General features: G+C 38.1%; 1 protein-coding gene across 1 annotated transcript in view; it reads right to left on the bottom strand.

Annotated features, from left to right (window-relative positions):
* Positions 1-22,200, bottom strand: part of LOC150096686 (tRNA wybutosine-synthesizing protein 2 homolog) — a 60,097-nt gene that overhangs the window by 36,081 nt on the left and 1,816 nt on the right. The window lies entirely within an intron of this gene.

Raw genomic sequence — 22,200 nt, 5'->3', positions numbered from 1 at the left:
AGCAATCCTCTGTGTTACCTTCACCACCTTTGCAATATGTCCCCTGAATTTCAGGTTTCTATCAATCATCAACCCCCCCCCAGATCTCTTGTCTCCTCTACTTCCTCCAGTATAGCTCCTCTAACAGAGTATGCATCATCCCATCAATGTGTCCCAAACCTCAAGACCTTACATTTTGCTGCACTAAACCAATACCCCCATTCATTTGCTCATCTGTCTAGCTTATTCAAATCCTCTTGCAGGGTTACCACATCTGCACTATTACTAATAACCCTTCCCAACTTCACATCATCTGCAAACAACTAAATATCCCCTGCAATCCACTGACAATGTCATTGATACAAAGGTTAAACAATATAGGTGCCAGTACTGAGCTCTGTGGGACCCCACTTGTAACCCTCTGCCTCCTTGAAACTGCCCCACCATACACAACTCTCTGATACCTATCAGACAGCCAATCCTGAATCCAGTTGACCAACCTGACATCCAAATCCATGTGCTGCAACTTAAATATCAGCTTATCTTGTGGCGCCCTGTCAAATGCCTTTGCTAAATCCAAGAGAATGGCAGTATATGCCTTTCCCTCATCTACTGCTCTTGTAACTTTATTATAAAAGGCTAGCATATTACTAAAACAAGAACACTCCCCCCCCCTCACAAATCCATGTTGACTCTCTCAGATAACATTACTCTTATCTGCCCAATGCTGTATACCAGTGGGTCTTAACCTTTTTAGTGATCGGCACCCCCTTGAATCTAAAAATAAGTTCTCGCACCCCCTTGAAAAATATGTTTCTATTTCTTTATTTAGGAAATTACATCTATTGCAAGATAATTTATTTATTGAAAAATAAACACATACATATACATACAAAACAATATCTCAATTTTTAATGGCTATGTTGTTGTTATTTATTCATAATAATACTTTTGAAGCGAGGCTCTTTTTTTGAAAGAGCTATGCGTAAGTGATGACTTACGCGTGGCTCTTTCAAAAAAGTGATGACTTACACATACAAAAAGTGATGAAAATTCTATTTCACACAGGTAGGTGGTGGCAAATGGTAAAAGTGTCTGCAATGCTGCTTTTGCCAGCTGTGGATAAGGTTCTAACTGTGTACACCAGAATTGTTCTAAGTCCAGTTTTTCAAATTCCATTTGAATAGTGCATTGGCTCGCATTTCAATAAGATCATCTTTTATTAAATAGCTGTTGTCCATCGAATCTGGGTCAAAATTTAGACACTTCTCTCGCACCCCCAGGGGTGCACACACCCCAGGTTAAGAACCACTGCTGTATATGGTCCCTGACCAATTTCTCTAAGATCTTAATAACTGCTGATGACACACAAACTGGCCTATAATTAGACAGTCTGCTACCGCCCTTATGCAATGGCACTATCTTACCTTCCTTCCATTCTCTGGGCACCTGTCCCATAGCCAGACCTTCATTGAAAAGCCAGGTTAAAGGAGCTGTCAGTTCTTTAGCACATTCTCTCAAAACTCGTGGTGAAATACCATCCAGTCCCACAGCTTTACTGACACCCAGAGTACTCAGTATTTGGAACATGCTCTCCTCCTGCACCTCTAAACTTCAAACCTGCCCTATACCTCTAGTATTAAAATTTACTCCTCCAGGATGAAATACTCCATAGGACTGATTGTCCTATGGAGTATTGAATGGACATACTGAATTGTGTATGTCCTCTGATGCAGAGGACATACACAATTCCAGTATGTCCTCTGCATCAGCCACTCTATTCCCATTTTTATCCCACAATGTCATTCTTCCATAATCATTTCTCCTCCTACTGGCCACATAGCAAAAAAATTCCCTAGGAATTTTTTTGGATCTTATTGGTTTGTAGCAACATCACCAATCTCGTCTCATATTCCAGTTTTGCCTTCCTTACCATACCAGTCACTCTCCTGGCCTGTGTCTTATATATTCTTCATGCATCTGCTCTTCACTTGTCTCCTTATATCTCTTCCATAGCCTCTTTTTCATATGCAGTTCCTGTTTAATATTGTTTGTCATCCACTTTACACCAAATTGTGTCCTCTTCTTCACTTGTGGAATACAGCTTACTATTGCTGCTAACAAACATTCCTTCACAATTTTCCAAGCACTAATGATATCCTGGCCTTCCAATTCCTCCCTCCATGAAACTTCCCCAAGTTGATGTTTAAGACTATTATAATCACCCATGTTATAATTCAACATATGTTCCCATCTCTTTGATACTCCTGCATGTCTATTCATCTTCCAAGTCAAAACCACATGGTCACTCTCTCCAACTGGTGGGAGAGATGTCATCTCAGTTATTATCAACTCTTCTGATGCTATGACCATATCCAAAACTCTTGAACCTCTTGTTCCCTCTATTCCATGTTGCCTAAGACATTTGTCCCTCAAGAATTCTAGAAATTCCATTCCCTTATTGCTCTCCCCAATTTATACTGTTGTAGTTAAAATCTCCCATAACAATCATTCTTCTTGCACTTGCCAAGCTCAACTGTCTAAATATCTCACCCCACTAAATATCCTGCCTTGCTCACCTCTACCTCACACCATATGCTTTCAAAATCATTAGTGTCACTGCCTTCCAAAGCCTCCACTCTTAGAGGACATAAGTCGTCACTTATCATAAGCAGTACTCCACTACCATGCTTTCCCTTCCTATCCTACTGAAAAATGCTGTACCCTGCTACTTCTATTCCTGTTATTATATCCTCTTCTGTCAACCATGTCTCAGTAATCCCAATAATCTTTGGCCAGGCTGATGCTATCAGCGCCACCAATTCCTCTCTTTTATTCCGGATACTCCTGGCATTAGTATAAAGCATAAAAATGCCACTGTTTCTATACCCAGAATTATCCCCCTCTAGACACCACTGGGCTCAGAGTTACCTGATGTCATCCCCCTTCTCCCAAGTACCCATTTCCACAAGAGGCCACTCCTGCTACCATCCACCTTGGGCATTCTAGTTTCCCTGCATTGACACACCGACTCATTCAGAACAATCTCTCCAGATGATGCCTGCATCCTTCCTCATTCAAATGCAAGCGGTCTCTCGCATACAATTCCTCTCTCTCCTTAAATGCCCTCCAAGCATCCACATATTCCAATCCTCTCTTCTGACACATTCTAGTTATTATGTTATTCAATATTACTGAGCTCTTCTGCTCAGCTCGTCACTATCATACCTAAGCAATAAGCACACCATCTTTCCTCTCTGTGTCTTATTATTATTATTATTATTATTATTATTATTAAACAAGACCTCATGGAGTCAAAGACTCATCTAGGAGGTCCTTTTATTTCACACACATCTCATCATACCGGGTCTTAAACACATTCAAACTCCTTGCAGACACCACACTCTCAGGCAAGGCATTCCAATCATTCACAACTCTGCACGAAAAAAACCTGCCTCTCACTCCCCTACTCACACCCTCTTTATACAGTTTCCAGGGATGACCTCTGGTTCTCCCCTGATCTCCCACTATTCGCTGTAGAACTTCTCCACCATTGATCCTATAGCAACCCCTTACCAACTTGTAGGTCTCTATCATATCTCCCCTCTTCCTTCTCTCCACTAGTCTCTGCAAATTACATCTTTTCAATCTTTCCTCATACTCGACATTCCAGAGGTCAGAAACTACCTTAGTCAGTCGCCGTTGGACCCTTTCCAACATCTCCTCATCCTTCTGAAAACCAGGTGACCAAATCTGGGCACAATAGTCCATGTGTGGCCTAATCAAAGCCTTATACAATGGAACAAGAATCTCCCTACTTCTACACGTCAGTGTCCTCCTCATCATTCCCAGAAGTCTTTGTGTTGTCTTCACAATTTTGGCGATGTGACCCCTAAATTTTAGATCCTTATCCACTATCACTCCCAGATCTCTTATTTCCTCTACTTCCAACAATATATTCTTACCAAGCATAAATTCTGCATCCCATCTTTGTTTTCCAAATTTTAAAACCTTACATTTTGCAACATTGAACTCACACCCCCATTTGCTTGCCCAATCACTCAATTTATTCAAGTCTTCTTGCAAGGCCACAACATCTTCACTACTCTTTATGGTTCTTCCCAACTTTGCATCATCTGCAAACAACTGAATATCTCCATCCAAATCTTCGCCAATATCATTAATATACAAGTTAAATAGTAATGGCCCTAAAACAGATCCCTGAGGCACTCCACTAGTGACTTTCCTTTTCCTGGATATTGCACCCCCATACACAACTTGTTGATACCTATCAGATAGCCAGTCTCCAATCCAATGCACTAATCTAATATCCAACCCCATCTGCTCTAGTTTGACTGTCAACTTATCATGAGGCACTCTATCAAAAGCTTTTGCGAAATCCAAGTATATTACTGTGTATCCTTCTCCTCTGTCCAAGGAAGCAGTCACTTTATTGTAATAAGTAAGTAGATTACTAAAACACGACCTCCCTTTAGCAAATCCATGCTGTCCATCAAAGATTATACCATTGTTGTCAACCCAACTCTGGATTCTAGCTCTCACAAGCTTCTCCAACAACTTAACCACAACACCCGACACACAGATAGGCCTATAGTTTGATGCTTGAGTTCGATCACCTCCTTTATGAAGTGGCACAATCTTGCCCTCCTTCCACTCTTTAGGGACTTGACCAAGTGCAAGACTCGTATTAAAAAAATATGTCAAGGCAGGTGTCAACTCTCTGGCACATTCCTTCAGAATACGCGGTGATATATTATCAAGTCCCACAGCCTTATTTACATCTAGTTTACTCAACTCCCCAAACACCTCTTGCTCACTTACAGTCAGTCTCTCCTCCCCATCATCAACTGCTCTTAATCTCTCCATGAAGTCACATTCACAAGATTGAAAGATCTTTATGAACTGCTCATTAAGTATCTCCACCACACATTCTGCAACAGCTGTCTTTATACCATTTCCTCCAATCAATGTCATCCTTCCATAATCATTCTTTCTTTTGCTGGCTACATATCGAAAGAACTCCCTAGGATTCTTTTTAGCTTCATTAGCTAACTGCTGTTCATACCTCTCTTTAGCTACTCTCACCAACCAAGTCACTCTCCTTGCCTGGTCTTTGTAGAACTCATGAAATTGGTTACTTCCACTTCTCTTATGCTGCCTCCACAATGCCCTTTTTCTCTGTATTGCATGCTTAATCTCTTTATTCATCCATCTCACACCTAACTTATTTAACCTTCTCACCCGTGGTATACATTTAGACATTGCATCCACTAAATATTTTTTGAAAATCCCCCAAGCTGCATTGATCTCTTTTCCAGCTAACTCCTCATTCCATGCTACACCTGCAAGCTGTCTCCTGAGCTCTTCATAATCACCCCCCCTTGTAGTTCCACATATACCCTTTTTTCACAGGGGTCCTTGCACTGCTGGCAACCACCCAAGTAATCACCTCATGGTCACTTTCACCAATTGGTGGATGATTTGATACCTCATTGATAATTACATCCTCCGATGAGATGACCAAATCCAAGACCCTTAATCCTCTTGTGCCCTCTGTTACATACTGTCTGAGGTAGTTATCCCTCAAAAACTCAAGAAACTCATTTTCTTTACTTCCAGTTGCTATCTCTTCATTCCAATCGATATTGCCATAATTAAAATCACCCATAATGATCACCCTTTTCTTATTTGCTTGGCTTATTTGACTATACATTTCACTATCACCACCATCCACATTACCAGGTCTATAACAACATCCCACCAAGTATTTGATTCTATTCACCTCTATCTCACACCATACTGCCTCAAAACCACTGGCCCCATTTCCCCCTTGCATCTCTACCTTGTATGGACATAACTCTTTCTCTATCATCAATAGCACTCCCCCTCCCTTTTTACCCCTTCTATCCTCACGAAACACATCATAAACACATCATCATAAACACATCATAAAACTTCTTTCACAAGAATCTCAAGACCACAAACCAGCAAATTTCACAGCAAATGCTTGCTCTCCATTGTTTATTTGTTCAAATTTTCATTATGTACATTACCTGTTTTTTGGTTTATTCATGCATTTTTCCTGATGATGTGAAACAAAAGAATTTTTATAAAACTAGTAGAGTAGTTGATAAAAAAAAATTAGCCATTATATCCCACCTGGTTCATTCATGTGGAGTAAATACTAGCAAAAAACATTCTAGCACGTTTTCTCTTTCTCCACGAACACCTAAGCAACGATAATGAATTGCACCATCCAGTCAGACTATCACCTTACTTTATTGGTTGAACTTTTTTCAAGCCTAAAGTGTTTTGGGAAAGAAAAAAAAAAAAAAAATCCATTTTGTTCTCTAGAGCAGGGTTTGTGTACTATCTAACTCTTAGACCATCCACAGTACTACACGCTACAGCCTTTTGTGAGTGGGATTCACATAAAAAAACAATTTTAAAAGTCAGTTCATTGAGGACTGAATGTCCTTAGTCTGCTCAACATTTTTATATTCTTTACGACTAACATGCACAAAAAAACTCCACATTTGATTTACTTTTGTGCTATTACAGTTTAAGATTTATTACTGATTTTAATATAGTAAAATAGCTGTAAAAATAATTTGGAATTTTTTATTTTATTTTTTTTAATGCCATTAATTTAGACCATCATATCAGAATAAGATAAACTATAAGTTTATTAATTCTGTTGATGTTGAGCTGAATTCAAACCAACTCTTGGAGCTAAAAGTACTTAATTAAAAGTAGCAGAGCTGGTCTATGGCTGATGGGCAACAGGTATACAATATATTAAAACTACAGTTTCTATATTCTGGATAAACTAATGCAGCCATACTTGCTGAGTTAGGGGAGAGCTTCATCATTAAAAATAAATACCCTCTCAGATTTGTAACTACTGGACTATGCAGTGTTGTTGCATTCCTTCATTTAACTCTGTCTCCCAGACCTAACTTGTCATAATGATTGTAACATATAAATTTCTTGCATCGTGTTGTTTAAAAAAATTGACAACACAGACTAGAAATAACTAAAAATATGTAATTGTTACTTACTATATTCATTGAAGTTTAATCGGCATCTTCAGGGATTAATACACTGGTATTAAACATGTGCACAACAGGCACACTTCAGTAACAAAGATGGAACAGGAAAAATACAGGAAGTCCTATTGGCTTTGATTGGGTTGAATGACTTTTAGGTTGGGATGGTTGGTAAGTGCTGCAGCAGATTCAAGGAAAAGCCTTGCGAATTTAAATTTGTTTTGGTGGAGTAAGGTGGCTTTTTTCAATGGATCCATTGGAAAAAAGTTACCTTACCAATCACTGAATGTTAAACCTACAATGTTTAGCCCACAGTCTTAAAATCCTAATGAGAAATATCTACTACCATATTGAAAGATAAATAGAACATTTACCTGATTACCAATCTGACTTCAAAAGAAACAGAGGGACAAGAGAAGCCATACAAACTGTGAGTGATCACAGAAAAGCACTTAAACATACCCATACCCATAGCATTCACTGATATAGAAAAACCTTTTGACAACACTAACTGGAATATAATGTTAAAAGTCCTCAAAAAGCTGAAGATAGGTTACAATGACAAAAGACCGATTTATCAACTATATAAAAATGAAACTGCAGTCATAAGAAAACAAGGGAAAGAAGTTAAAATAAGAAAGGATGTTAGGCAAGGGTGTGGACTCTTGCCATATTTACATCGAAAAGGCTCTGAAGGAATCCAAAGGGGGAAAAAAAATCAATAATGGAATGAAGGTCAGTGGTAGGCTTTATAATACAATAAGATTTGCAGATGGCATAGCCTTAATTGTAGAAAATGAAAAAGAAATAGAAGAATTACTTTCAGAGATGAATAAACTCCTAAATGAAAGATGCAAGATGCAAATGAATGAGAAAAAAAAATAAAAGTAATGAAAATGTACCAGGGATGGAGAGCAAATCATAAATATCACAATAGATGGGAAAAAGTTATTGCAAGCAAAAGAATTTACCTACCTACCTAGAAAGCTTACTAACATCAGATGGGAGAAGTGGAAGAGATGCGAGAACAAGAACAGCACGAGCAAAAAAGGCATTTAACAAGAAAATAATACTATTAACATCAAAGCGTATCTCATTGAGAACAAAGAAGCACTTTATTAAAAGCTTTGTCTGGAATGTGGCCCTTTATGGATCAGAGACACGGACTCTCCAAAAAATGAGACAAATTAAGACATAGCATTTGAGATGTGTTGTTGGCGCCGAATGCTGAAGATCACATAGGCAGAAAAAGTTACAAAGAGGATTAAGAAAGGCAGAAGAAACAAGAGACATAGTACATATGTTAGAAAAAAGGAGAAATAACCTGATAGGACACCTATTTAAGACACTCAGACCGGACTACAAATTTGATTGAGAGCAATGATGAAGGGAAAACCTGGTAGAGGGAGACCAAGAACCCAACACATGAGTAACATCAAAAATGGAAGAAGCTACCGAACAGTCAAACTAACAGCACAAAACAAAAGACCACTATCAAAAGCCCATGCTACACACTAACCAATAGGTTGAGGAGGGAGAAGTTATACACTCATTTCAGGACTCCTTGTTTATAGAGTCTATCAAAAATTCATAAAGAAGGCTGTCCAGTAAGACTCACTGTGAATTGCATTGACTCTCCCACATATAGAACTGCAAAGTTTCTTTCGCATTTAACTGTGCATATTTGATAATCCAGACCATTCATCACACATTTTCTTGAAAAAAATCAAGGATATTCATATACAAGAGTCAGATATGTTAGTTTTTTTTGTCATTGTTTCTCTATTTACCAACATTCCATTATCTAACACTATCAGTTTATTACAGTGGTGAACTCAGTATTTTATCCTGGGGGAGCCAAGTTGAACGGATAAAAATATTTTTAGCACTCAGTCTGCCTGAGCACTACTTCGTTCGCCTTGTGTTCACAGTGGCCATGATTCCCGAGAGCTATAGGGTATTCCCACCTTATGTGACTGCTAATTCATAAGTAGTATAGAAGACACGACACAACATAAATGAAAAAATTAATTTTAATTAGGAAAAGATTTTTGGAAAATTTTCTAGTGTTTTTTTTCCTTTTTCTTTGGGGGTGCCAGGGCCCTTGCTCCCCCCCCCCTCTGGGTATGCCACTGGTTTATTATAGGATTTCCCTCCTGATGTTGTGAAGATTTTTGAATTTGTAATACAATTGGGATATTTCAGTTGAAAAAACAAGATCTATAAACAGATTGAAGGCACAGTCATGGGTTCCTCTGTCACCATCTTTGACAAACTATTCTTCGAACTGTACCTTGTTCTCATCCATATCAGTATAAAATATTTGTACTTTCATTAAAGTTTATTATGGTTATTGTGTAATTTTTTGTTTATTTGTTTGCTTGTTGTGCCATTATCTGTTGCTATCCAATTTTTCATGTTGGACATGTGACAATTGTCCAAGCAACTAAGGAATTTCTTCGGATAGTCTAGCAAGTAAGATTACCTAATAATTTCAGATGAGGTCTTTTTCTTTATAGTTTCTATTGTAGTCTCATAATATAGAATAATTTGTGATAAGTATGTTACTTTTGACCATGAAACTAATGTAATTATTATTATTATTATTATTATTCAGGCCTCCATGGAGTCAAAGCCTCATCGTGGGAGGTCCTTCCTAAGAAACACAAAGTCTATCATACCATTCCTTGAACTCATTGTCCGTTCTCGCTCGCACCACTCCATCAGGCAATGCATTCCATGGTTCAACCACCCTCCATGCAAAGAAACCACTCCTCACCCTCTTGCTCACAGTTTCCTTTTGTAACTTCCAGGGATGGCCTGTTGTCATCACTCCTTCCTGCTGTTCAACCAAGCAAAAGAACTCCCCAGTGTCAACCCTGTAACCACCTCTCAACAGTTTACAAGTCTCAATCATATCACCTCTCCTTCTTCTATCCACCAAACTCTGCAGTCCACATTTTCTCAGCCGATCCTCATAACTATCATTGTACAGTCCTGAAACTATCTTTGTTATCTGCCTTTGTATCCTTTTCACAGCTAATTTATCCCCTTCAAATCCTGGGGACCAAATCTGAGAACAATAGTGCAAGTGTGGTCTGATCAGGGTCTTATACAACGGAAATAAAAATAACTAACACTGGGTTTTATTCGTAGTAAAGATTGAATACTACTAGTCACCTACTATTTTCACCACATGTGCCAGCAGCCATGCTCCACATGTTTCTATTGTACTTATGTAATGGTTCCTATGCATTTGGTATTTTTTTAGTAATGTATTGATTCATAAATAATGCTTGTTGTATAGTTATATTTGTATATTCATTCAAATCCAGATGATGCTACTAATTTGATGTGGCAAAACTAGTAGGTGACTAGTAGTATTAAATCTTTATGACAAATAAACCCAGTGTTAGTCATTTTTATTAGAGAATAATTTGCCTTTCTCTGATGGCACACACAACAATCTTCTAAAGCATGTTCTCTCGTTTTTATTTTGTTAACTATCATCTGCATTGTTGATATCAATAACCATGCTCACCAAATCGTTTTTATGAATTTTTACATATATTCTGATTTTCCCAGGAACACAATCATAATTCACTGACCCTTGCAAAACCTATAGCACATGGAATCATGGTTTGCAAGCTGCAAAACAATAGAGGTAAATTAAATATTTTATATAAGGTCTATATGGTAGGATATAGAATTGGTGCAGAATGTCAAAGTTACAGACCTATCGCATTAACTAGCATACTTTGTAAAATTACTGAAAGAATCATACACTCCAGGCTTATGCACTGGCTGACAAAAAATAAGAAAATCAACTACTACCAAACTGCTTATAGAACTCGTCATTCGACAACAGATCAATTATTCCATTTCTGCCAAACAATAATAGACTCATTTCAGGAAAAACCAACAAAAAAGACAACTGCCATATTCCTTGATATGACTGCTGCTTTCGATCGTGTTTGGATCAAAAAATTAATACAAACAATACATGATATTGGAATTAGAGAAAACGCTTTAATCTGGATTGCTGATTTCATCAGAGGAAGAAAGATCAAAGTCAGAATCAATGCAGCAATATCACAAGAGCGGAGAACCTGGGCTGGTGTTCCCCAGGGCTCAGTACTCAGTCCCTTACTATTCCTTCTATATGTCAATAATATTCATCCCTACCTTACAGAAGACACAAAAGTAACTTGCTATGCAGATGATATAGCCATCTGGCACACTAGTGCTAAAATCAAAGAATCAGAGGAAATTCTAAACAAATCCATGAGAGGGTTAGAAAAATGGTCAGACGAACTCAAACTCAAAATCAACCCAGACAAAACAAAACTAAGTACATTTAGTACAGACAGGAAAAATAGACATTCCTACAATCCCAAAGTCATGATCGATAACAAGCTAATTGAAAAAGTCACAAATCCAAAATACCTTGGTATTACGCTTGATCAGGAATTACGTTTTGCACAACACATCTCTAACACTTCCAACAGAGCTCTAAAAAAATTAAATATACTGAAAAGGCTTTGTGGAACAAATTGGGGCGCACAGCCAAAAATCCTCAAAACTACTTACACTACACTAATAAGGCCAATAATGGAATATGCAGCGCCTATCTGGTCACCTTCGGCCTCATCGGTAAAGAAAAAACTAGACAAAATACAAGCAAAAGCATCCAAGATTATCATTGGTGCAGTCTCATCCACTAACAACATCAGAGCCCAACAGGAATGTGGGCTTGACCTGCTGGAGGACAGACGAAAATTTGCCACCATAAAATTCATAAATAATATCAGAAGCTACCAAAGTGATCATATCTCCCTAAAAACTTATGAACATTGGAACCAAATTTGCAGACTTCACAGATCATCAACTTTACAATATGATGACACTATCAGGAAAGAAATAGGTCTTGATCAGCTAAATGTCCACATAAACAAAGAACCTCTATTTTCCAGTCCTTTACCTTCACATACCTCCATAAATCTAAACCTTACCAAACTCTGTACAAAAAAAGAACCAAAAGAAATGCTTAAAGAAAAAGGCCTAAATACCATCAACCTTTCATCCTCCAAACAGGTTATTTGTTATACCGATGGATCATCAGACACCAATATGATTAATGGAGGCGCTGGTGTTCTCCTTCTTCTCCCGAAAGGTGAAAAACTTTCAATAAAAGTTGGATCTGGGAGAATCGCTTCCAATTTTACCAGCGAACTCTACGCAATAAATAAAGCACTAGAAGCCTACTTAAATCTATCATCATCTCAACAATCTGAAGGAATTATAATTTACAGTGACTCAAGATCAGCTATGGAGGCAATCAAAAATGGCAATACCAAGCTCACACAAGACATCCATAAACTCTTAAATCATCTAAAGTGTTTAGGTAAAAGTTGCATTTTACAATGGATTCCTGCTCATGTAGGCATTGATCACAACGAAGCAGCTGATAAATTAGCAAAAGAGGCCAGAGAACTCAACCAAGAAACTCATATGATAACTCTTGCTGATGCCAATGCACTAGCAAAAGCTAAACTAATTCCACTGAAATCAGTGATACAACATCAAATTCCCGAGATCAATGCTGACAGAAGGACCTCCACCACGATAGCAAGACTACGAACAGGACATTATAGAGGAATGAAGATCAATACAGATGATACGAGAACATATAGAAACTGCAACAACTGCCCCAATACTGAACTGACACCCACTCACATCTTTACCTGTCCAGCAATTACAGCAACCTTGCAAGAAATAGATCCTAATCCTGAACAACAGCTCTATACAAACAAAATCACAGACATAGCCAAAGCAGTACAAAGAGCACACGGAAACATCTAAGACTCTTCAAAGGACAAGACAACAACAACATAGAATTGGTGGGTAGGTATGAAATGGTAAGATACAGAATTTTCCGAAAGGACAGGAAGATGGTGAGAGGAGGGGGAGTATTATTAATGGTAACAGAGGAATTGTGTCCTTCAAGAGTTGAAGTGGAAAATAGTAGTACTTGTGAAGATTTTGAAGCTGTTTGATGTGTGAGGTGACTAGTAACCTCACACACCATAATTAAAATGAGAGATTTTAATTGTAAGAATGTTGATTGGAAAGAAGAGATAGTGTATAGTAACAAGGAGAGTGAATTTGTTGAGTTTCTCCAGGATAACTATCTAAAGCAGCATATTATAAGAATGTAGATTGGAAAGAAGAGATAGTGTATAGTAACAAGGAGAGTGAATTTGTTGAGTTTCTACAGGATAACTATCTAAAGCAGCATATGATGGAAGCAACACGAGTTTATTGGTGTTAGATTTTTGGTGATATCCTCACAGGATGTGGTTGTGAATGAGATATCAGCACAGCCAGCTCATGATCCAAACCAAACCAATACCCTCTAAAAAAGTTGCTTTATCAAGAAGGTATATATATATATATATATATATATATATATATATATATATATGTGTAGAACTATAAGGTGTGTGATTATGAAAAGCTCTGTGGTCAAGTCAACTAACATCAATACACTGGATTGATGAATTGTATAAAAAAAGATGTTGACAGTGCATGGGAAATGATAAGGCAGTATCTAACACAAGCAATGCATAACTGCATACCAAAAGTTAAGCCAATAAATAGAGAACGAATGAAATGAATGAATGGTGAAATCAAGAAAGCAGCATTACAAAAGAAGTTATTATGGAGGAAATATAAGACAGTTTGCAGTGAACAGATGCATGAAGAATATAAAGTGCAGGCCAGAAAAGTGACAAGCATGGCTACAAAAGGAAAAGTAGAATATGAGAAAAGATTGGCCAGTCAGGTCAACGCTAATCCAAGGGAATTTTTCTGGTATGCGGCAAGCAAGAGGAAAAATAATTATGGAAAAATATTATAATTTTTTATCACTAGAGGTCAGGCTAAGAAAAAGACTAGTTAACAACGTAGATTTAATTTACCTCTATAGAGTGCAACAGCATGTAGCTTGGTTCCTATATACATCTATCCTTCTAATGATGATCTCAAAACAGGGGTCGAAATGTCAAGTTTTTATTTTATTGTTAATTAGTAAAATAATCTTTTCAACACATTTGTTTTGTGTCCCTAAATTCATAAATATGAATGCTGATCACCCTGTAACCTTAAAAGAAAGAGTAATTATGGCAGGTTGATGCTGGTGAATAGTTATGATAGCAGAGTAACCAAAGCAAACAATATAGTGGAATTATTTAATGATCACTTCATCAGTATATATCATAGTGGTGTGAATGATGCCGTGCAACATGCAGAAGGGAGGCAAGAATTAGGAGAATTAAAGGTGAGGAAATCAGAGGTGCATCAAGTGTTGCTCAGGTAAGATGTTAATAAGGCTGTGGGAATGGATGACATATCGCTACACATTTTTAAAGAATGTGCCTTTTAAAGAAAGTGCCTCTGTAGTGCAATTGGAAGAACGATGGTAGTTGTGCCCTTCGATTAGAAAAGGCCTAAGTTCGATTCTTGTCATGACGGGAGGAATCTTTATATGGACTTTTTCAATCGAAGGTGAGTTAGCCGATCTCATACAGAGGTAGTTTTTTTCTCCTGGAAACTCGGGTTTTTCATCCCTCGTACAAATAAATTGGCCCTTCAGAACACACGCAATTTACAGACAAAAAATTCTAGCTGTGGTGGTAGTGGTTGTGGGCAGTAGATGGCATTGATGTAGGTGATTGGTAGTAGAGGTTGTGTGTAGTAGTGGAGACAGAGAGTTGTACAGTAGGTATCCTCTTGCGATGAGTCTTCGGACTCCTTGGAGGTGCCACGAATAATAATAATAATAATGTGCAAAAGAGTTAGTCATGCCCTTATCCTGGTTATTTAATGAGTCTTGCAGTGGGGAAGGTTCCTAAGTCATGGAAAGAAGGCAAAATAATACCTCTCCACAAGCATGGTTCTAGAACAGAAGTTTTCAATTATAGACTGGTCTGTATATCTGCAGTTGTGATCAAAGTGTTGGGAAAATTGGTTAGAAATAGAATACAGGATTGGGTTGATGAACATAAGATTCTCTATGATGATCAGCATGAATTTGTGAAGGGCAGGTCTTGTTTTAGCAATCTGCTTATGTTTTATGATAAGGTTACAAATGTGTTGGATGAGGGGGAGAATCCTATATAGTGATATTCTTGGGCTTTACAAAAGCATTTGATAAATTACCACATGATAAGTTGGTGTACAAGCTGCAGAGGATTGGCTTTCTTTAAACAATACTAGCAAGTTGTGTATGATAGAGCTGTGTCTCAGAAAAGGAAGGTGACCAGTGGCATGTCTTACGGTTCTGTTCTTGGGCCTCTACTGTTTAACTTGTTTGTTAATGATATTTCATGTGGATTAACTGGAGATCTTCAAATGTTTGCCGAATGCAAAGCTAGGTAGAATTATCAGGAGTAGTGTTATTAATTCTTTGCAGGAAGATTTGAATAGACTTTTAGCATGGACAAATGAATGGGGACGTTAATAAATACAAGGTGTTACACTTTGGGATACAGAGATATAAGGCTATATACTGTATTGGCAAAGCTATACTTCAGGAATTGAGATTCAGGATCTTGGAGTGATGGCGGATAGTGGACTGAAGTTCTGAGGGCACATCACACATGGTGCAGACTGCACATCGTATTATTATGATAAAAAGTACATTGACATGTAGGGATAAGGAGGAGGTGATGGTGGTGCCTCTATATAAGGCATTGGTCAGACCATATATGGATTACAGAGGTTAGTGGACAGGATGAAAAGAGGAGTTACGATAGAGACCAAACTAGTTAAGGGATTCGATCAGATCAATATGAAGAAATTATAAGATGAGTGGATGTTAAGATGGGGAAGAATGAGAGGCCATTCCTGGAAGTTGTATAGTTGTAGTGAAGAAGAGCATGAGGAGAAGATTTTTTACATGGGGTTGTTAGTGATTGGAATGCACTGCCTAAGTGCACTGTGAGTGCAGGTAGTGTAAATACTTCAAGGCTCATTATAATAGACATGTTGCTGGTTAAGTGGGCCTCCCATGATGAGTCTGTTGACTCCATGGAGGATACCAAATAATAATAATAAAGGTCCAAAACTAAGTACAACATTTAGATATATTATAAATTTTATAAAGTAAAAGGAATCAGAGAAAAATGTAAAATTAGTAAAATTGTGTAAAATTAGCTAAACAAAAGTCATGGGAAGAGTTGGTAAGAACATAGAAAATAAATATCAGGAAGGTAGTAAAATATTCTGGAGCTATTAAAAAAGCTCAGAAATGGAGGAAAGAGTACTGTAAAAGGAATCAGAGATGATAAAATAAGACCTGAAACTGAGGATAAAGATATTCTAGATGTATGGAGTAATTACTTTGAAAGATTGCTAAATGAAACAAGTAGTGATAGCATGGTGGTAGTAAACACTCAACTAGAATGCCATCTTGAATGTATATCCATATTTGAAGTAGAAAAAGCTATCATAAACCTGAAATGTGGAAAGCCAGTTGGAATTGATGATATTCAACCAGAAATTCTAAAATATGGAGGTATAAACATTTTACAGTGGCTACACTCCATAATTCAGAAGGCCTGGTCAGAGGATTGAATTCTAGATGATGGAGTAGATCACTCATAACACCCATCTATAAAAAGGGAATAAAGATGAATATGAGAATTACAGAGGAATTTCTCTGAGTGTTTCTAGTAGGATTTATGCAGTATTCTTGAGAAACGGCTAAGAAAAATTGTGGAGGAGAAGAACATGCTGGGTTCATCCAAAGAGAGGTTAATGATCAGATTTTCACTTTAAGGCTAATAGTTGAGAAGAGATACAGGAAGATGGTTTGATGTTGTTAATTCAGGTATGCAACAAGGGTGTACATTATCTCCACTGATCACATTATGAAAGAAAGCAATATTAAACCTGATATCAAGATTGGAGATGTTGGTTTCAGCCAGTACCACCAACAGGATGTAGCGCAGAGGCAGCCTGCCTCACTATGCAGCTTAATAAGGGCGCTCATTCAGCCAGTAGACTGCGTCGCTATGCTAACAATTCCTGTTAGTGTAGCAAATGCGGAAAGAAATTTTTCCAAGCTTAAACCGATAAAAATTATTTGTCAATAGCAATGACCCAAGAAAGATTGGTTGGTCTAGCAAACTATATCGATAGAGGCAGACATAGCTTATAATTTAAATTTAGAAGAGCTTATAAACAGTTTTATTGTGCAATATCCCCATAGAGCAAACATTTAATTAATATTAATATGTAATTGTTTTGCATTAATGTTTCTCTTGTAATAAAAACGAAATAGCAATTGGAGATTTTCTTATATTTTTGTTTTATAATCCATCAGGGGCAATATTTGATTGTTTGCTTCAGGGCATGATCTAATTTGGTGACGGCCATGGTCTCAGCACTTGGATGTTCTTCAGACTTCTATATTTAGAGTATAACATGGGAGGCGGCGAGTTGTAGTGGAGTAGTGTGCCCTTCCATGATGAGTCCTTGAACTCTTTTGGAGGTGTCACGTAATAATAATAATAAAGTCTATTTGTATATTCATTGTACCCAACTGGGAAAACTTTCCACAACTATTCTCTCATTCAGAGTATTCAATAATAAGGTGATAAACCTTTTCTACTTGTATATAAAACTATGCACTTTGCCCAGGAGAGAGATGTTGAAGAATAGCTCCTGATTCAGATAAGTTTTACTAGGAATAATTAAGTATATATGCGTAATTGTTTAAGTAAGAGCGGCTGTAAACGTTGTACGCTACCGATATTATTAGTGTGGGGTTTTTTTTCTTGCTTAAACTAAATACGAAAACGTTAATATTAGACCTAGTAACCTGCAGAGAAAAAAAAAATAAAATGGCGGCGGCATTGTCATTCCATGATTTTAATTTGGATTTCAGTCGGTTCGTTAAGTGTGAGGTCTGTTATATGTATTCCTTCGATTACATAAATGATTTGTGGATGTTTAGTGCGGGAAGAAGGGTGTGTGCGAAATGTGACCTGAACGAGGAATTGATGAATGTGAATATGAAGTTGATGACAGAAAGTGTTAGTACCGATTGTGTCGCGAGTGCACGTTTGAAAGAGAAGGATGGTGAGCAAGACAGGCGAAAAAATGTTAAAAAATCAGGAAAAAAGAAAAAGAGCGATTTGACAACCATAACGGATGTTAAAAGGGACGAAAGTGAGGCGGAAAGAAACGAAATTGAGAGAACGAATGAAAGTAGAAATGGCGTGATGCAGAAATCGCAAGTAAAAAAAATCGAAAGAATGAATGATAGCGAAAAAAGAATGACTGATGGCGAAAGTTGGACGCATGTTGGAACGAAAGTACTGAACCAAAGAAAGATGAATGACAGTAAAAGTGAGAAGAATGATAGCGAAAGTTGGACGCATGTTAGTCCGAAAGTACGGAAACAAAGAAAGATATGCGAGAGTGAAAGTGAGAAGAATGATAGTGAAAGTTGGACGTATGTTGGACCGAAAGTACGGAAACAAAGAAGGATGAATGAGAGGGAAAGTGAGAAGAGGGGGTCGAGAGTTAGAAAGTTAGAAAGATTTAATGATAGAGTGAATGTGTCGCGAGGTTCGGAAGGTGAATTGGATTGGATGAAGCAAGAAATGAAATGGATGCGGAATGAAATTAAGAGAATTCAGGTCAAAACTATTAAAATAAATCATGATGGCATGAAAGAGTTAACAAAAGATGAGCGAGTGGCGTTGTATGGCGACTCCATTATTAAAGGTGTGCTAGAGGATAAAATTCACAAGGTATGTTTTCCAGGCGGTAAAATGAGTAGAGTGATTGAGGCATTGAATATGAGGCGGGAACGAGCAAAAGAGTTAATTGTATTAATTGGTACAAATGATTTGAGAGAGAACAAAGAGCATGTCAAAATGAATATCAGGAGACTGCTTGGAAAGATAAAGGAGAATAGTGTGACAGGAAGGGTAGTCGGTGTGTTGCCTAGGTATGATTGTGGTGAAATGAGGCGGAGAGAAAGGATTATGAATGATATTCTGGCTGAAATGTGTGAGGAGATGGGAGTACAGTTTGTTAATGTGTGGAATGAGTTTGAGGGACGAAGTGAGCTGTATGGGAGCGATGGACTGCATTTGAGTGGTTATGGTGTGAGTTGCTTGGAGAGACTGCTGCTGGAAAGTGGAGAAGTGAATAGAGAGAATGAATCAGATCGAGAGGGGAGTGATGTGGAAGAGCAGGAGAGTAAGACAGGAGAGATTGAAGGAGTGGAAATGAATGGGGAAGTGAGTGGTATGAGTATAGAAAATGAGAGAATGGGTGTGCAAGAGGAGAAGGGAAACGAGGAGGCTCAGGGTGGACAGGGATACACAGCGTGAGAAAGGTGGATGCTCCAAGAGGAGGTGAGAGCATGTGTAGGCAGGAAAGTAATGGGATGATCAGGGATCAAAAGGAAACAGATGGAATTGCAAAGAGTTCTAAAATGAAGAAGCAGAAAGGGAAATGGCTCCAGTCCAGCATGGAGAGATCACATCAAGTGAGTGGTATCAGTGGAACTAGCTGTAGATCCAGAAATGAGTTGTTGTGTTTGTATACCAATGCTAGAAGTATAAGGAACAAGGCGGATGAAATGGTTGCACTAATTGCGTCTGTGCACCCAGAGATTGTCGGAATAAGTGAGACATGGTTAGATGAGGATGACATCCTGACAGGAATAGAGATGGAAAGGTATGATGTGTTTCGTGAGGATAGAAGGGGTAAAAAGGGAGGGGGAGTGCTATTGATGATAGAGAAAGAGTTATGTCCATACAAGGTAGAGATGCAAGAGGGAAATGGGGCCAGTGGTTTTGAGGCAGTATGGTGTGAGATAGAGGTGAATAGCATCAAATACTTGGTGGGATGTTGTCATAGACCTGGTAATGTGAATGGTGGTGATAGTGAAATTTATAGTCAAATAAGCCAAGCAAATAAGAAAAGGGTGATCATTATGGGTGATTTTAATTATGGCAATATAGACTGGAATGAAGAGATAGCAACTGGAAGTAAAGAAAATGAGTTTCTTGAGTTTTTGAGGGATAACTACCTTAGACAGTATTTAACAGAAGGCACAAGAGGATTAAGGGTCTTGGATTTGGTCATCTCATCGGAGGATGTAATTATCAATGAGGTATCAAATCATCCACCAATTGGTGAAAGTGACCATGAGGTGATTACTTGGGTGGTTGCCAGCAGTGCAAGGACCCCTGTGAAAAAAGGGTATATGTGGAACTACAAGGGGGGTGATTATGAAGAGCTCAGAAGACAGCTTGCAGGTGTAGCATGGAATGAGGAGTTAGCTGGAAAAGAGATCAATGCAGCTTGGGGGATTTTCAAAAAATATTTAGTGGATGCAATGTCTAAATGTATACCACGGGTGAGAAGGTTAAATAAGGTAGGTGTGAGATGGATGAATAAAGAGATTAAGCATGCAATACAGAGAAAAAGGGCATTGTGGAGGCAGCATAAGAGAAGTGGAAGTAACCAATTTCATGAGGTCTATAAAGACCAGGCAAGGAGGGTGACTTGGTTGGTGAGAGTAGCTAAAGAGAGGTATGAACAGCAGTTAGCTAATGAAGCTAAAAAGAATCCTAGGGAGTTCTTTCGATATGTAGCCAGCAAAAGAAAGAATGATTATGGAAGGATGACATTGATTGGAGGAAATGGTATAAAGACAGCTGTTGCAGAATGTGTGGTGGAGATACTTAATGAGCAGTTCATAAAGATCTTTCAATCTTGTGATTTTGACTTCATGGAGAGATTAAGAGCAGTTGATGATGGGGAGGAGAGACTGACTGTAAGTGAGCAAGAGGTGTTTGTGGAGTTGAGTAAACTAGATGTAAATAAGGCTGTGGGACTTGATAATATATCACCACGTATTCTAAAGGAATGTGCCAGAGAGTTGACACCTGCCTTGACATATTTTTTTAATACAAGTCTTGCACTTGGTCAAGTCCCTAAAGAGTGGAAGGAGGGCAAGATTGTGCCACTTCATAAAGGAGGTGTCGAACTCAAGCATCAAATTATAGGCCTATCTGTGTGTCAGGTGTTGTGGTTAAGTTGTTGGAGAAGCTTGTGAGAACTAGGATCCAGAGTTGGGTTGACAACAATGGTATAATCTTTGATGGACAGCATGGATTTGCTAAAGGGAGGTCGTGTTTTAGTAATCTACTTACTTATTACAATAAAGTGACTGCTTCCTTGGACAGAGGAGAAGGATACACAGTAATATACTTGGATTTCGCAAAAGCTTTTGATAGAGAACCTCATGATAAGTTGACAGTCAAACTAGAGCAGATGGGGTTGGATATTAGATTAGTGCATTGGATTGGAGACTGGCTATCTGATAGGTATCAACAAGTTGTGTATGGGGGTGCAATATCCAGGAAAAGGAAAGTCATTAGTAGAGTGCCTCAGGGGTCTGTTTTAGAGCCATTACTATTTAACTTGTATATTAATGATATTGGCGAAGATTTGGATGGAGATATTCAGTTGTTTGCAGATGATGCAAAGTTGGGACGAACCATGAAGTGTAGTGAAGATGTTGTGGCCTTGCAAGAAGACTTGAATAAATTGAGTTATTGGGCAAGCAAATGGGGAAGTGAGTTCAATGTTGCAAAATGTAAGGTTTTGAAATTTGGAAAACAAAGATGGGATGCAGAATTTATGCTTGCTGAGAATATATTGTTGGAAGTAGAGGAAATAAGAGATCTGGGAGTGATAGTGGATAAGGATCTAAAATTTAGGGGACACATCGCCAAAATAGTGAAAACAACACAAAGACTTCTGGGAATGATGAGGAGGACACTGACATGTAGAAGTAGGGAGATTCTTGTTCCATTGTATAAGGCTTTGATTAGGCCACACATGGACTATTGTGCCCAGATTTGGTCACCTGGTTTTCAGAAGGATGAAGAGATGTTGGAAAGGGTCCAAAGGCAACTGACTAAGGTAGTTTCTGACCTCTGGAATGTCGAGTATGAGGAAAGATTGAAAAGATGTAATTTGCAGAGTCTAGTGGAGAGAGGGAAGAGGGGGAGATATGATAGAGACCTACAAGTTGGGAAGGGGTTGTTATAGGTTC

Source organism: Typopeltis vanoorti, chromosome 18 (assembly GCF_054136105.1).
Source record: "Typopeltis vanoorti isolate ZY-2024b chromosome 18, IOZ_Tvanoo_1.0, whole genome shotgun sequence".
NCBI lineage: Eukaryota > Metazoa > Arthropoda > Arachnida > Uropygi > Thelyphonidae > Typopeltis > Typopeltis vanoorti.
This window is presented reverse-complemented; position numbering and strand designations above follow the sequence as displayed.